The sequence below is a fragment of the Perna viridis genome, chromosome 1, assembly GCF_037379345.1.
Source record: "Perna viridis isolate PV_CMFRI_1.1 ecotype Kerala chromosome 1, ASM3737934v1, whole genome shotgun sequence".
In the NCBI taxonomy this organism is placed as follows: Eukaryota; Metazoa; Mollusca; class Bivalvia; order Mytilida; family Mytilidae; genus Perna; species Perna viridis.
In genome coordinates, this window is record NC_142445.1 from 13,702,322 (window position 1) to 13,718,180 (window position 15,859).

Here is a 15,859-nt window from a genome sequence, read left to right on the forward strand (position 1 = left end):
AAAGGTTTGGTTCGAACATAAGTCATTCCAAACAGGTAACCATCCTTTTGCTATAAGGAATTTATCGGACCTTTTCATAATTGAGGATAATTAAGACCCGAGACGATTTGAATGTGTAATGGCAGTACAGGCAGGTAATCAAGTCAAGTAAACCTTATTTAAAGTCGATAAATCAAACAGGAAATATAAGCTCTGTACAACTTTTGAAATCGCCATAGTGTAATTTTTGCTGACTTACAAAATGTACACTGCTCTCGCAGATTCATCAGCGGTAAGACATCACTAACCTACATTCAAAACAAGGACGTCCATTTTAAAAACATTTCAGGTCATTTTGTATTGGTCCGAATTTCCTCTGACACTGCTACCCTCTTCTTTTTATTTGGATATTGATATGTCGGGTTGGGGTCAGAATGATGTGCCATACAAAAAGTTGGAGATTCAGCGGTACCGCGGAGTACCGCCTTTCAACTGTTGTATTTGTAACAACTTTCAAGAATCAAGTTGAAATTGTGCATGTCACATCTAGTTTGCTACAAAAATTACCTTTTTTTATTGAAGTTTTGATCATTTTCCATGAGAGACCCTGTTTTGTTGACATTTAAAATGTTTTAAATTTTTGAACGGTAATAGAGAGCATGTTACTTTTGGAACGGAAGAGTAGTACACACGTGATTTTTCTGTGGAATTTTGAAATATTCTGTTAGATTCCAGTTTTAAAAATCGTTTCTGCTCTGTTCCTTCCATAATGTAATTTTTGTAGTTAATTTGGTATTAGCATACAGGAAAATGATTCCAGAATCGAAGAGAAATCAAGGGAACCAAGGTTATATTGGTAATCAAAAGAATGTAATCTAGGGACAAAGACTAGATATGGAAAACAGACATTCACAACAAAGAACATAGAGCAGTGTGGAAAACAACCGCTCGCCAAATACGAGTAGATGTGTATTTTGGCGAGTTCTCATTTGCTTATACTCGTCAATTTGGCGACCATCAATTGATTGGCAAGGTCGACGGAAAGTTAACCAGCCAACAGGTTATTTGGTAAAACATCCCTTAATATCATACATTATAAATATGTTCCCTTCATTTTAAGAAGTTAAGCTTGAATATTTCAAGTGAATTTTGGCATGATATGCACAATTTTATTGACTTGTAAAGCATTGTTTACGATCTGCCATTTTAATTTCTGGTAAATGGGATGCGCCAAAACCTGGGCGACGGTCCTGATCTCGTATTAGTATTTAAACGAAATTATCTTGGTAATTTAAGATTTGTTACCTTGCAAATTAGTTGTTTATTGTCAAAATAAAAATGAACAAGAAGCAAATGAGTTATAATATAATTTTATTTTTTAAATGTGAATTCAGAAATGAAGTACTTGAAAAACTTAAATGGGAGGGTATATTCGAAAATGGAAAAGTTTTTGAAAATTTAAAAACAAATGAAAAGATAGTTGCAGAAAGACAGGAGATAGTCAAATCCAAGAGAAAACAGATGATAGTACAGAAAAAAAAATGTGGGTAGTTGAATATATATTTGGCTAGCAAGATCAAAATTCCACTAGCCAGAATGGCAAGTTGGGGAAAAATGGTTTCTCACACTGATAGAGTAACTAAAATCATACATACTAAGTAACAAAAGCAAGTGAAAAACTCGGACTCCACTAATAGTAAAAACTGGGAGCATGGACCAGGTGCTCTGGTAGGGTAAGCGTCCTCTGCTTTTCTAGAAACACCTGCCGAGTTGCTCATAAAAAGTCAAGTCTGGGTAGACAAAAGAGGAAAGGAAAACTATGACCCGTTGAATAAATCAGTTTTCATGGTGCAGATGGATATACCATAACGATCCATGAACTAGGTAGGTGTGACATGCACAATTTCAACTTGAAAGTCATTACAAGCGGTTGAAGGGCTGTACTCTGTGGTACCGCTGAATCTCCAATTTTTTGTATAACACATCGTTCTGACCCAACCCTACATATCAATATCCAAATGAAAAAGAGGAGAGTTGCAGGGTCAGAGGAAATATGGACTAATTTTGTATGTGGACCATATTAGCTAAAGGATTGATTTAGAGATAAGCCCCTTGGTGACCTGAGGCCAAGCCCTCCAATATGGATTATGGTTATCCATATCTTTTCTCTAGGCAACGTTAAAATGCAAGGGTGTTAAGATACTGATAGTGATAGGGATTTTTTGCTAAGGATAAGAACGCTTCATTGATTTTCCAGATGTCAGAATGACAGGACAGTATTAAAGGGATGGCATTTTTTTTACAAGAAAACAATCGAATGCCATCATACTTGCATTGCATAAATGATATGTTGTGATTCATTCACTACGGTCAACTAAAATTTTAATTTCTCCACTTTTCATAGTGGAGTCACTCATGTCCTCCACTGTGACTCCACCAAAGTGAAAACTGGGATAAGAGTGCTCCATTTCAATAGTTTTCAATAGTTATTTCTGTCAATTACTGAGATGTTAAACATTAAACTGCTAGAACTATTCAAAATACCTTGGTATACCAACAGGAGAAGTTAGTTACAGACAATTTTTGAAATGGTGAGAGTGGAGAAATTAAAATTTGTGTTGACAGCAGTGTATGAAACATATTATTGTTTCCTTCCACAAACAATTCTTATTTTTTGGGTTCAACCCTTTGACTGCCAGAGTTTTCACTAAGAGAGTGCCAGATGTATTTTCAAAAATGTTTTCCTAGCTGTTGTTCTGTGACATTCGTTTTGCAACAATTGTATGACATGACAATGACGACTCCAATAAGAGGCATCAAGAGGATGGAATGAATACCACACACTTGTTTCCCATTGCTATTTTTAAGAAATTAAGAAAGCTTTTGACAGATTTTAAAATTCACATAATATTACAAGTGATTAACTTTCCGATCCATTTGATATATGGACAAAGACAATGCTGATTGCCTTTTTTTGGGAGGGGAACACTTAACCTTTTGTTTTGCCAAAAGTGTGATTGTTGTCATAGAGGTGTTTAAGTTTGACAAAACTAAATGAACAGTGGTTAAAAAACTTTATTATTATTTCTGTTGCTATCACTTTATACATGTATGTGTCATTTTTTAAGAATATAAATATATGGAATTTACAGTGTTAATCTTATTGACTTATGTGGAGTAAATTATGCCCTGTGTATGGAAATGAATTTCAAGGAACGCTTAGATTTAATGAGTGTGAGGAACTTGATAATCCCGGCTCCAAATGGATGAGTGTGTCAAACTTTGGTGTGGGTTTATAAAGATGGGGCATAAGTTGTAAGTGGTTTTGGTTGATCTCAACTATCAGCTTCCTGTACGAGTTTTGCATGCCTAGAGCAAAACAATGCCTGCAGCTTGTTTTGGGAGGACCAGACGTGTGGCCTTCGGTTCTGTAGAAGAAGTAATAATACAAAAATAGGACAAAAATTAAAAATGAAACATTTATTTCTATCAACTGATATAAATCATATAACGGCTCAATTGCAATCTTAAAAGAAAAACAATTAATCGGGAAAATGAGGTTCATATCAGCAAAGGCTCATATATTTAAATGAATGTGTGTACACTGTTTATCGAATACATATAACTTCTTGTCTAGCACTAAAGGGTATATCAGCTTTTCATTAAGATAATATGTAACTGTCAGTGTTTTAATTGTTATGATGACCATTACATGTAACAGCATAAGAGAAAAAACTTGTTGACACTAGGCCTGCCAGTCATCCAGCCAAGTAAATTAAAAAAAAAATTGATATTGATTGATAAATGACTGAACTACCAAAACTTTCTTTTGTGGACCTGCCCCTTTTTTGCCTTTAAATGGCACGTTTTGTCTTCACAAAGGCCTTGCTACTTTGACACCTGGAAAACAAGTTCTTGACATGCCCGATGCATCAGCCTTCTGGCACCGAAAGGAGTACTACTTTGGGCCGATGATCAACCCAGTGTAGCACAGAACTCTTTAAACTTGATTGGAAGAAAATGTATTTCAAAATATAAATTTCTACTCCACAATTAATTTGACAAAACTGTCATTTTAACAGGTCTCAAATTTGTAGTGTGTATACCAATTTTAAAATTATCATTGTTTATACAAAATGAGTTACCTCCCCAGCAGTCTTCACATTTCCTGTAATTTCAACAGTACATTATTTTTTACACAAGTTTTGTTTGCAAAATCCCAATCCCATACCCCCCTTTCCCCTTGCTTTCATAATGGTCTATAACTTTATAGTACTTCACAAGGCTTCACATTTATAACCTTAAGATCATCTCTAGCAAAATCTTTTTCAGTTTTGGCCGGTTAGATTAATGTGTACAGATACTGGAAATATTGGATACAAATGCGCAATTATTTGTTTACATTCTACCGGGAACTTTTTTACTCCAACATGGTACTGAGTACTGAATACAAGGTGGTACCTGATTGGTTGGATATGGCTTGAAATTTATTTTCATTTCAAAACTTACCCATTTATGATTGATTTTATTTTGGTAATAATTAATAATTTGTTATAGGGTTGAAATGATTTCTCATAAATGAAATCTAGGTGCTTCATTTTTTTTCCAGTGTATTTTGTGCTGAATTTTCAAGAGTCCATAACAACTGAAATTTCGGTCAACTTTTGCCGCATGACCATATACTTTTTTTTTGTGCAAATAAAAAGTATGCTTTTCTAGTTTTAGGAACTGAAACCCATTTTCTGCTAATTTGTGTGGTTTTCTTGAAATTAATTTTCAAACTACATAGGTACCCTATGGAAAATGCATTACTAATAATTGCGCTTCTTGTATCCTATAGAGAATGTGTACTTTCACATTCACTTTTTTTCTTCATCACTGTTTTTTGGTGCTTAGCTTTCCTGCAAACTCTGTGGTGACTTTGATCATTCTTTTTTTCAAAATTGATGCTTTTTGGGCTGATATTGAGAAAAAGTTTTTCACAAAGGCTATTTTAATGGGCAATGAGAAGGGATGCATTGAATGGATAGGGGAACGGAAGTCCAAGTCAGGTTATGGGGTCCTAGTAGTGAAATGGCCTGATGGAGAGGGCAAAAGGGAGACTGCACACAGGCTTTCCTACATGATAAGGCATAGGATCACGAGGGATGATTTTCAACAATCTTTTAATGACAAAGAGTACAGCCATATCTGCCATGAGAAACTGTGTGTCAATCCAGACCACATAGCCATAGAACAACATGAGTTTAACCAGGAGAGAATTCACTGCAAAAGTCAAGGCCTCTGCTCAAAATCACACAAACCATATTGTTTAATATTTAATTTTATTAATATAAAAACTATTTTCTAACAGAAATTCTCCTTTTCTTTTTTTTTACACTGTAGGAATGGTCTGTGTGTTTGTTTCGAGAAGAAGGTTTCTGTTCGTTTTCACTTTTCAGTAGCGAGTTTTTCTCGCAATTTCACTTAATTTTTCATACAGTTTGTACAGTTTTTCACGTTTTTCACCTCTATATTTCTTGTATTCCATTGTTTGCTTATGCTGCTTTTGTAAAATGTCTAATTTCTGCACACTTTTCAGAGCCTGGTAAGCTGTACTCCCAACTGGAATGTCACAGTATAAGGCACTGCACAACTCAAGGATGGATTCACCTGGACCAAGATTTACACTATGGATGGCTGAGTGTGCCCTTCCAGAATAGTTCTTTTTGTACATTACATTTGAAGGTAAGGAACGCCTTATGCTACGATTCACACCCTCGACAAAGTTAGTGTTCATATTAAGCCTGGTCTTCTCAAGTGCTTTTGGTCCGAGGCCTTTATTTACTGCGATACAAATAAAATCCATGTTTTCATGGGTATGCATGATTTTGAATGTCTTTGGTAGTAGACTTCTCTTCTTGAGCCACATACAAAAGAATGTTTCTTGCATAAGTCATGTTTTCCCATGTAGCACCGTATAACTGCATCAACTGTATGAGACATCTTTGATTTAACTCTTTTAAAATTTCCTCCAAATTGCTTAGTACATACAGCAACTTCAGAATTGCACCTTTCAGTTAAGTCTGTTGCAAAGTTATTCAGTAGCTTTTGGCGTTGCTTTTGTGTCCGTGCTGGCATGATTTTTAGGAGACTTTTGTCTTTTTCCACACTTTTCCGCATATTTTCCGACAAATGCCTGGTATCAATGAAATGCTGAGGCTCAGTTTTTGATTTTCCCTCCTCATACAAATCAACTGCAGCTCTGTAAGCTGAACTGTCTGGGTCAGTAACTAAATAGTCTACTTCTATGTTGTCTTTTAAAAGGTCTTCAAGGCACTCCCTGGCCCATGCATATTCATCACCAATGCTCTTCACCATTGGAATATTAGCACTGCATTCATCAGTACATTCAGACTGGAGTTGGCCTGAGTCAAAATCAATATCTAGGGAAGAATGCTCTGAACAGAGCTTATTTTTGTCAACCAAATTAACAATTTTATGTTTTTTTGTTACATTTTCAGCTGATTAGCTTGTTGGAACGGTGCGCGTCCAATTCCTGAGTTGGGTCTGTTGCTGTACATGCCATCCATTTGAACACTAATACATCTTGGATTTTTCTTTCCTCGGAGGTGGTTTATTTCAACTAATTCTTCCCTTCTTCTTTTCATGTCTTTTTTTACAACTTGTACAATGTTTTTATATACTTTATTTGTCCTTCTTTGCAGGCTAGAGGCTGCTGGAGTTGAGATATTGCCACTTAGAAAGATTTTGCACAAGCTTGTAGGACCAATTGGAGTCTGACTCAGGCCAACTAGTACACCAGTTGTTAGTTTTGAGGGTTTTCTACCCGGTCTGCTGGTTTCAAGTTCCTTATACTGTGTATACATCTTCGAAAAGTATTTACACGATGCGCAAGTAAGTCGAAATCTTGATGAGAAACCTCTTTTTTCTTCTTTGTCCAAATCGTATAGTAAAATACCATCACAGTCTGGACTTTTTATCATATGCTCTCTAAATGCGCAATTCCACATGTTTTCTGACTTGTAAAGGCACAGCACTCTGTGGGAATCAGAATTCAACCTGAAAATAAGAGAAGAAACCATATTTAATGTCCTACTAACACTAAAGTTATTTCTATATTCAAATGCAATTTACAGTTATCTCCCCCTTAATTTTAATATTTTTTTTTAATGGAGCATTTATGTACATTTGGCTGATATCTAGTTGATTTTTTCCTACTTTATAACTTAAATAAAGGTTAATTACTATACAAAGTGCAAGAATTTGTGTTCTTGGAAATAAATTTGCAAGTTTAAAGGAAAAACATCCTAAATAGTTTGAAAATTGTGAACATATGGCATATATTGTTTATTTTTTTTTTTTAAATCTACATTAATAAACTGTTTGATTGTAAGTTAATTACGTTATTTATTATTACATGTCCTACCTTTTTTTCTTTTTTAGCTCCTTTCTTAGATTTCCTAGCAACAGGAACAGATTTAGATTTTGGTCGCAGTAACTTGGCCACACAACTGGACCGCTCTGCCTTCTCCTCAGGATCAGTGTATGGATCATTAACAACCAGTTCATGAGTTTTCCTTGTAAGTCCAATGTATTTAGGTGTTTCTAAGTCACTTTTCACTGTTGAAAGTTTAGTCCTTGCTTTTTTGTGAGGTAAATTCCCAGATTTAAATGTGTATTTATTTCCTTTTTTGAATCCTGACATTTTATAAATTTGAAATGTTGACTCTGTTAATTTAGCATTGATAAGTGTTGATGTGCTCTGATGCAAGTTTATTTTATACACTTGTTTTGCAGTACAGGTTGATGTGAAAAGTTCAGTCTTTGCACTATTTACAGGATAAACAACAGGTGCCCCCCATTCTAACATATAAAATTTTCAAAGATGCCATTTGATGATCTCATGGCTCTTCTATAGTTATTATGATGACAAGCAAAATCTGTTGCTCTCATTCTGGTACCTCTTATCACCAACAATTAAAAATTACATGATAAAGTTAGAAAATGGATCTTCATTTCACTTAATTTAGAAAGTTTTGAAACTTTTTCCCATTTTTTTGTATTTTTACTATTAAAAGGGTAGATTCTACCCTTAATAAATTTAGATTTCAACTTGTACATGCATAAAAGGAGTATTGCTTAATGTATTGGAAAACATAAGTCAGAATAATTTCTAAGATATTTTAACAAGAAATTTTTCCATTCTTAATTTTTAATTTTTGCTTTCTGTGGAAATTTTTCGGCACTGGCCGCAAACTCGCACTCCAACCTAAAAAGGGAATATCTCGACTAAACTTTAACGGATTTTCACCTAACTTGGTTTCTGTACTTGTGTTAAGATGTGCTTTATAAATGCGAACTTGAGTACTGATTCTTAACCGCTTCATGTTTTCTATAGGATACAAATGTGCAATTATTTGTTTACATTCTACCGGGAACTTTTTTACTCCAACATGGTACTGAGTACTGAATACAAGGTGGTACCTGATTGGTTGGATATGGCTTGAAATTTATTTTCATTTCAAAACTTACCCATTTATCCATTTTATTTTGGTAATAATTAATAATTTGTTATAGGGTTGAAATGATTTCTCATAAATGAAATCTAGGTGCTTCATTTTTTTTCCAGTGTATTTTGTGCTGAATTTTCAAGAGTCCATAACAACTGAAATTTCGGTCAACTTTTGCCGCATGACCATATACTTTTTTTTGTGCAAATAAAAAGTATGCTTTTCTAGTTTTAGGAACTGAAACCCATTTTCTGCTAATTTGTGTGGTTTTCTTGAAATTAATTTTCAAACTACATAGGTACCCTATGGAAAATGCATTACTAATAATTGCGCTTCTTGTATCCTATAGAGAATGTGTACTTTCACATTCACTTTTTTTCTTCATCACTGTTTTTTGGTGCTTAGCTTTCCTGCAAACTCTGTGGTGACTTTGATCATTCTTTTTTTTCAAAATTGATGCTTTTTGGGCTGATATTGAGAAAAAGTTTTTCAAAAAGGCTATTTTAATGGACAGTGAGAAGGGATGCATTGAATGGATAGGGGAACGGAAGTCCAAGTCAGGTTATGGGGTCCTAGTAGTGAAATGGCCTGATGGAGAGGGCAAAAGGGAGACTGCACACAGGCTTTCCTACATGATAAGGCATAGGATCACGAGGGATGATTTTCAACAATCTTTTAATGACAAAGAGTACAGCCATATCTGCCATGAGAAACTGTGTGTCAATCCAGACCACATAGCCATAGAACAACATGAGTTTAACCAGGAGAGAATTCACTGCAAAAGTCAAGGCCTCTGCTCAAAATCACACAAACCATATTGTTTAATATTTAATTTTATTAATATAAAAACTATTTTCTAACAGAAATTCTCCTTTTCTTTTTTTTTACACTGTAGGAATGGTCTGTGTGTTTGTTTCGAGAAGAAGGTTTCTGTTCTTTTTCACTTTTCAGTAGCGAGTTTTTCTCATACGCAATTTCACTTAATTTTTCATACAGTTTGTACAGTTTTTCACGTTTTTCACCTCTATATTTCTTGTATTCCATTGTTTGCTTATGCTGCTTTTGTAAAATGTCTAATTTCTGCACACTTTTCAGAGCCTGGTAAGCTGTACTCCCAACTGGAATGTCACAGTATAAGGCACTGCACAACTCAAGGATGGATTCACCTGGACCAAGATTTACACTATGGATGGCTGAGTGTGCCCTTCCAGAATAGTTCTTTTTGTACATTACATTTGAAGGTAAGGAACGCCTTATGCTACGATTCACACCCTCGACAAAGTTAGTGTTCATATTAAGCCTGGTCTTCTCAAGTGCTTTTGGTCCGAGGCCTTTATTTACTGCGATACAAATAAAATCCATGTTTTCATGGGTATGCATGATTTTGAATGTCTTTGGTAGTAGACTTCTCTTCTTGAGCCACATACAAAAGAATGTTTCTTGCATAAGTCATGTTTTCCCATGTAGCACCGTATAACTGCATCAACTGTATGAGACATCTTTGATTTAACTCTTTTAAAATTTCCTCCAAATTGCTTAGTACATACAGCAACTTCAGAATTGCACCTTTCAGTTAAGTCTGTTGCAAAGTTATTCAGTAGCTTTTGGCGTTGCTTTTGTGTCCGTGCTGGCATGATTTTTAGGAGACTTTTGTCTTTTTCCACACTTTTCCGCATATTTTCCGACAAATGCCTGGTAGCAATGAAATGCTGAGGCTCAGTTTTTGATTTTCCCTCCTCATACAAATCAACTGCAGCTCTGTAAGCTGAACTGTCTGGGTCAGTAACTAAATAGTCTACTTCTATGTTGTCTTTTAAAAGGTCTTCAAGGCACTCCCTGGCCCATGCATATTCATCACCAATGCTCTTCACCATTGGAATATTAGCACTGCATTCATCAGTACATTCAGACTGGAGTTGGCCTGAGTCAAAATCAATATCTAGGGAAGAATGCTCTGAACAGAGCTTATTTTTGTCAACCAAATTAACAATTTTATGTTTTTTTGTTACATTTTCAGCTGATTAGCTTGTTGGAACGGTGCGCGTCCAATTCCTGAGTTGGGTCTGTTGCTGTACATGCCATCCATTTGAACACTAATACATCTTGGATTTTTCTTTCCTCGGAGGTGGTTTATTTCAACTAATTCTTCCCTTCTTCTTTTCATGTCTTTTTTTACAACTTGTACAATGTTTTTATATACTTTATTTGTCCTTCTTTGCAGGCTAGAGGCTGCTGGAGTTGAGATATTGCCACTTAGAAAGATTTTGCACAAGCTTGTAGGACCAATTGGAGTCTGACTCAGGCCAACTAGTACACCAGTTGTTAGTTTTGAGGGTTTTCTACCCGGTCTGCTGGTTTCAAGTTCCTTATACTGTGTATACATCTTCGAAAAGTATTTACACGATGCGCAAGTAAGTCGAAATCTTGATGAGAAACCTCTTTTTTCTTCTTTGTCCAAATCGTATAGTAAAATACCATCACAGTCTGGACTTTTTATCATATGCTCTCTAAATGCGCAATTCCACATGTTTTCTGACTTGTAAAGGCACAGCACTCTGTGGGAATCAGAATTCAACCTGAAAATAAGAGAAGAAACCATATTTAATGTCCTACTAACACTAAAGTTATTTCTATATTCAAATGCAATTTACAGTTATCTCCCCCTTAATTTTAATATATTTTTTAATGGAGCATTTATGTACATTTGGCTGATATCTAGTTGATTTTTTCCTACTTTATAACTTAAATAAAGGTTAATTACTATACAAAGTGCAAGAATTTGTGTTCTTGGAAATAAATTTGCAAGTTTAAAGGAAAAAACATCCTAAATAGTTTGAAAATTGTGCACATATGGCATATATTGTTTATTTTTTTTGTTTTAAATCTACATTAATAAACTGTTTGATTGTAAGTTAATTACGTTATTTATTATTACATGTCCTACCTTTTTTCTTTTTTAGCTCCTTTCTTAGATTTCCTAGCAACAGGAACAGATTTAGATTTTGGTCGCAGTAACTTGGCCACACAACTGGACCGCTCTGCCTTCTCCTCAGGATCAGTGTATGGATCATTAACAACCAGTTCATGAGTTTTCCTTGTAAGTCCAATGTATTTAGGTGTTTCTAAGTCACTTTTCACTGTTGAAAGTTTAGTCCTTGCTTTTTTGTGAGGTAAATTCCCAGATTTAAATGTGTATTTATTTCCTTTTTTGAATCCTGACATTTTATAAATTTGAAATGTTGACTCTGTTAATTTAGCATTGATAAGTGTTGATGTGCTCTGATGCAAGTTTATTTTATACACTTGTTTTGCAGTACAGGTTGATGTGAAAAGTTCAGTCTTTGCACTATTTACAGGATAAACAACAGGTGCCCCCCATTCTAACATATAAAATTCTTCAAAGATGCCATTTGATGATCTCATGGCTCTTCTATAGTTATTATGATGACAAGCAAAATTTGTTGCTGTCATTCTGGTACCTCTTATCACCAACAATTAGAAATTACATGATAAAGTTAGAAAGTGGATCATTCATTTCACTTAATTTAGAAAGTTTTGAAACTTTTTCCCATTTTTTTGTATTTTTACTATTAAAAGGGTAGATTCTACCCTTAATAAATTTAGATTTCAACTTGTACATGCATAAAAGGAGTATTGCTTAATGTATTGGAAAACATAAGTCAGAATAATTTCTAAGATATTTTAACAAGAAATTTTTCCATTTTTAATTTTTAATTTTTGCTTTCTGTGGAAATTTTTCGGCACTGGCCGCAAACTCGCACTCCAACCTAAAAAGGGAATATCTCGACTAAACTTTAACGGATTTTCACCTAACTTGGTTTCTGTACTTGTGTTAAGATGTGCTTTATAAATGCGAACTTGAGTACTGATTCTTAACCGCTTCATGTTTTCTATAGGATACAAATGTGCAATTATTTGTTTACATTCTACCGGGAACTTTTTTACTCCAACATGGTACTGAGTACTGAATACAAGGTGGTACCTGATTGGTTGGATATGGCTTGAAATTTATTTTCATTTCAAAACTTACCCATTTATGATTGATTTTATTTTTGTAATAATTAATAATTTGTTATAGGGTTGAAATGATTTCTCATAAATGAAATCTAGGTGCTTCATTTTTTTCCAGTGTATTTTGTGCTGAATTTTCAAGAGTCCATAACAACTGAAATTTCGGTCAACTTTTGCCGCATGACCATATACTTTTTTTTGTGCAAATAAAAAGTATGCTTTTCTAGTTTTAGGAACTGAAACCCATTTTCTGCTAATTTGTGTGGTTTTCTTGAAATTAATTTTCAAACTACATAGGTACCCTATGGAAAATGCATTACGAATAATTGTGCTCTTGTATCCTATTACAGTTCTCGATGGATGATGGGAATATTTTACACATATCATGTGACATAAACGAAATTCAGACACAGCTGACAGCTGCAAATAAGACAATGATTGCCTTTCCTATCTTGGAAAAGCTATGCTTTGATGTGGATAATACATTTGGAGTTATATTTTTTTCCCAGGCGAGGTAGGTTCTTGACAACAGCAACAGTGGAACAACGGAAATACACGTACCTGTACATACATCTATGTGTTTCCTGAAGTTTTTAAAAATATCACATTCACTGTTTGAAATAAATGTAAGTAAAAAAAATAGGAAAAGGCTTGAAAACTATCAGAAAAGATGAATTTATTTTTACAAAACGTAATCTTAACCTTATTATATATATATTCATCCAATGACAGTAGAGGCTAAAAACCACGAATTCCACTTCCCATAGGCTTCTATGCTAATTTCACAATATTCAATGGCTTCTCTGGACTTTACCTTAACTTTAACCTGCAGAGGACTATATATCAGCATGATTCTACATATGTCAGCTCACAATCCTCAGAATGGCATGTGGGGTTAGCAGACTTGCAGTGCAGTACTGGTCACCGGAAGTGAAGTGTCTATAAATAGCATGGGAAATCCCAGTGTTTTCAAAAGATAGGGGTATATTTAGAAATCATTATGGAGATTAGGCTTCACATCACAAGAAGCAAAATTCACCTATAAAATGTACAGAAATGTTTTTCCTTTCAGAAACTGTTTAAATTTTTTAAATTGGTTGAATTGGTGTTCTGTAACCTAAATAGAGCAGTCTACATATGAAGATGCATGTATATATATTAAATTAAACCTTGTTCAGACACATATTATGTGACAGGATAAATAGTAGTTATGCAAGGGAGAGTGTACATTTGTATTACTTGTACAGGGCACAATGACCAGTTTAGTTTATTTACATATATGTACAAATGTGTATTAATTCCTACATATTTAAATCTACATGTATCAATGAAAATTCATGTGGAGTAGATGTAAGATAGAAATAATGTCAATTGTTAATAAATAGACCAAGAATTAGTTTGCAATTCTAACTATTGCTTGTCTTCTCTGTTTGTCCAAACTTTAAAAGTTTTAGAGAATTTTATTATCCAACATAAAATGTATAGAAATCTTGAAATAATATTCAATTTCTTATTTTATGTAATATGAAGAGTAAATATTTGATACAAAATGCCTTGCTTAATGACTTAGACTGTTTTTGTTTGAAGGTTGTAGCTTATGACTATTCCTCAAATTCAAATCACTGTTTAAATCTAAGTGACACGTAATGTCAAATATAGTTCACTTAACCTAGAAAACCTGGGAGGGAAAATGTTGTATACTAATCTAGCCATTCAAATATTGTGTAATTGTTTAAATCAGAAGGATACATCATGCGTCTGTTCTTAAGAAAGCGTTTTTTTTTTTGGTTGTTTTTTTTTTAAAGGCATATACCTAGAAAGTTGTGATATGTAATTAAAGCGGTGAAAAATTGAACAATATCAAGGATCTTGAATGGATACAAATGTTACCTTTCTATACATCCATTAAATCATTAATTTCCCTCACACCTTTTTCGAAACCTACACTTCACATGGTCATATTACTTGGAATCATACTTCCCTTACCAAAATATGCACATCACATCTGATGCAAACTGCACTCTTTGCTTTGTTATAGTCCGTGAAATAACACTTTCCGGTCAAAACCCATTCATGCTCATAAAATCTGATGCGGACCCTGCGCTTAAAATGGCCGTTTGTCCGAAAAACTACCCAAAACCAAAATATAGCCTGGTTATCTAATCTGATGCGAATTGTATGCTTGACATGACCAAGCTCTTTCAAACAGATGATTCGAAGCCTACTCTTCACATAGCCAATACTACTAACATTGCACTTTCCTTACCAAAGTATGCTCATCATATCAGATCCCAACTGTACCTTTAACATTGCCATAGTCCGTGAAATAGCACTTTCGAGCCCAAACTCATTCATGCTCATTACATCTGATGCGGACTGTAGTCTTAACATGGCCGTATGACAGAAACACTACCCAAACAATTGCATGCTTATCACATCATATAATAATTTTACATGGCCAAACTGTTTCAAAAAACTTATTCTTGCTAAAATCATACATGCTCATCACTAAAAATGCCAACCGTTTTCTTAATAAGGCCAAAGGACTTAAAATATAATTTTCCTAAAAATTACGTACACGATCATCACATCTGACGGAAACCGTACCCCTGACATGCCCGTATGACAGAAAATCTACCCATAAATGCATGCATATCACATTATATAAGAATTAAACGCCTAACATGGCCAAACTTTCAAATAACTTATTCCTGCAAAAATCATATATGCACACAACTTTAGATGTCGACCGTTTTCTTAATATGGCCAAAGTACTTGAAATATCATTTTCCTACCCTAAATCATTAATGCTCATGACAATTGATGCGTACAGTTCTCCTTTAAATAGCCATTATACAATTCCAAAGATAACAATACTGTGTGAAATATCCCTTTCGTACCTTAATTCTCCATACCAATCTCATATGATGCGAACTGAACTCTTAACATACTATTTGAAAAAGCACATTCTTACTAGAATCATACATGCTCATCACATCTGATTTGATATGTAACCTAAGTATGACCATGCTACTTCAAATAGCATTTTCCTACTTGGATCATACATGTTCATCACATCTGATTCGTAATGTATCTGTAATATAATTTTACGACTCGATATAACATTTTCCTGCCAATAACGTACAGGATCATCACATCTGACGCAAACCGTACCCCTGACATGCACGTTAGACAGATAAAACTACCAAAAAATGCATGCTTATCACATCATATAAAAATTGTACGCCTGACATCGCCAAACTGTTTCAAATAATTATTCCTGCTTGAATCATATATGCCCATAACGTAAGATGCCAACATTTTCTTAATATGGC

The 15,859-nt window shown here is 34.3% G+C and overlaps 1 long non-coding RNA gene and 2 pseudogenes across 3 annotated transcripts; 1 reads left to right on the top strand and 2 right to left on the bottom strand.

Moving 5' to 3' along the window:
* On the top strand, positions 1-13,163 carry LOC148627342 (uncharacterized). 3 transcript variants are annotated; one of them, XR_015920543.1, is made up of 8 exons: positions 1-271; positions 5,561-5,706; positions 6,687-6,786; positions 7,426-7,562; positions 9,588-9,733; positions 10,714-10,813; positions 11,453-11,589; positions 13,034-13,163. It is a non-coding gene; the product is annotated as an uncharacterized LOC148627342 (long non-coding RNA). The 3 variants fall into 3 exon arrangements; XR_015920544.1 differs by having other exon boundaries at positions 2-134; positions 10,714-10,903; XR_015920545.1 differs by lacking the exon at positions 13,034-13,163 and adding an exon at positions 12,875-13,001 and having other exon boundaries at positions 2-134.
* On the bottom strand, positions 5,310-7,836 carry LOC148627343 (uncharacterized; annotated as a pseudogene).
* Positions 9,333-12,881, bottom strand: LOC148627344 (uncharacterized; annotated as a pseudogene).
* Positions 13,164-15,859: the final 2,696 nt, after the last annotated feature.